The 1,937-nt window shown below is 39.5% G+C and overlaps 1 non-coding gene across 1 annotated transcript; it reads right to left on the reverse strand.

Annotated features, from left to right (window-relative positions):
- Window positions 1-762: 762 nt before the first annotated feature.
- On the reverse strand, window positions 763-834 carry TRNAH-GUG. The gene has a single exon. It is a non-coding gene; the product is annotated as a tRNA-His (tRNA).
- Between the last annotated feature and the right edge of the window lie 1,103 nt (window positions 835-1,937).

Raw genomic sequence — 1,937 nt, forward strand, 5'->3', positions numbered from 1 at the left:
TCTGGGGTAAGGTCACCTTAGAAAGGGAAAGGCAGAGAACAGCAGCCCCATAATGAACCTGCAACACACATGAAACCTGCAGGTTTATCTGCTGTCTCCTCTGTCTCCTTTCAGAAGATGTAATTCAGAGGACCAAGAAGCTGTGGGTAAATCAGCCCCAAGCAAACCAGTCCCCAGTTGCTATGTGAAGGAGGGCCATGCACAGCTCTCTGGTTGCAATGCCATGCCTTCCTCACAGCACCTCCAGCTGCTTTTGATGTAGTCCCTCAGGGCTTCCAGAATGCCCGTTTCTTCACTTCATTATATTAAAATGACTTTTAGAGGCATTTCTACAAAAATATTTACACTGGGCCCTTCCCACTACAACTGATTTTAAGCACACCTTTTGACTCTAGAATTTAGATGAAAATCTCAAATATTAATTCCTTGCAAACAGATTATGGATGTGAACACCAATCTGTGGTAGAAATGATAGTCATATGTTAGTCATCTGAAGAATAAATGTGAATCAAACAAACTTATGTGCTTGCTACCATGTCAAAAATCATTTTCTCAATAATGTTAGCTATATTAATGTAACTGTATGGCCAGTCTCTCCGCGAACGAAGAACCGGGGAAGGTCTTTCCACCTTCCAGCCTGCGCATTGGATTTTTTTTTTTTAGGTGAGACACAGTGTGCGCAGAACTGAGCCCACCCTTTAATCCTGAGGTTCATCTGCCGGGGCCAAGCACGCTTGGACGGTGGCAGCGAGGTCCTCAGGACCCCCTGACCGGGACTCGAACCCGGATCTCAGCATTCACAGCGCTGTGCTTTAACCACTTCACCACCAGGGGCTCCCAATTTAACTGTACTACGAAGGTGTAAAGCAAGATTATTCTTTTTTCTCCTCAAGTTAAAAAAAGTTCTCTACATATTTACCAGAGCTTCTTTCTCTCTAAAACCAAAATTTTGGACTCACCTTTAGCAATTAATTAGAGTAACCAGTGAGAGATATAGAGCAAATGCAGAGACTGCACAGCTACAGAATAGAAACATACTACCAACATATTTCATGCGTACATTACTAACACTCCTTTACCATGAAAATAAATCTTGTTTATGAAAATAATATTACCAGACCACCTCATAAATACAGATCTACCTAAGATATCTGTGTGGATATATATAGGAAATTGCAAATGATTTTTGGAATAAATAAACTTTTGACCGGCTTATTGGTATTTGTCCAGTTATATCTCCCACACACACACACAAAGGAAATTGTTTGTGCACACAGAGCCCCATTTCCCACATACACACATACACACACAGATGCCCTATTGAATTTGCTGGACATGACACAGTACCTGATTTTCCAGTGTTTCTTGCTTCTTTTCTATGGTGTGGCTTCCCGAATTGTGGTTTGGGGATTTCTGTAACTTGTAAAAATGTGGGAAAAACTGACCTAAGTAAGAAATCTTTGCATTTGTTCTCCCTTGTCTTACAGGTACTTGTTATCTTGGAGTATGGGTAAGTGAGAGTGAATTTGATGAAATGCAGAACATCGACATGCATCTCCAGAGACTCTAAATCTCTCTCAAACATCATAAATATATAGACATTGTTCTGACTTCACACAATAGCTCATAGAACAGCAAGGTGAAGAACTTGTAAGGAGTTTCAACTCAGTAAGTGGAAGTGGGTGACACAACAACTGTTCAGAAGAAAAAAGAGAGGCATCCAACGCTGAAATTTATAGATGTAACAATTTTAATTTCTGTTTGTAAAAAAATAATTTTAGGTAGTTGGTTACAGTTTTAGTTGCTTACACAGTCCAAAGTTTAGTCCACAGTGCAACATGATTGTACAGTTTTACATACTGTTCCTGTGCTCTTTCTAATCACATGATTTTAGACAGTTTGAATATTTTAGCAACCTTTTTTTTTTTTTTTTTTTT

Source organism: Empidonax traillii, unplaced genomic scaffold, assembly GCF_003031625.1.
Source record: "Empidonax traillii isolate 1590-97213 ecotype Southwest subspecies unplaced genomic scaffold, ASM303162v1 scaffold54:size2178333, whole genome shotgun sequence".
Taxonomy (NCBI): Eukaryota; Metazoa; Chordata; class Aves; order Passeriformes; family Tyrannidae; genus Empidonax; species Empidonax traillii.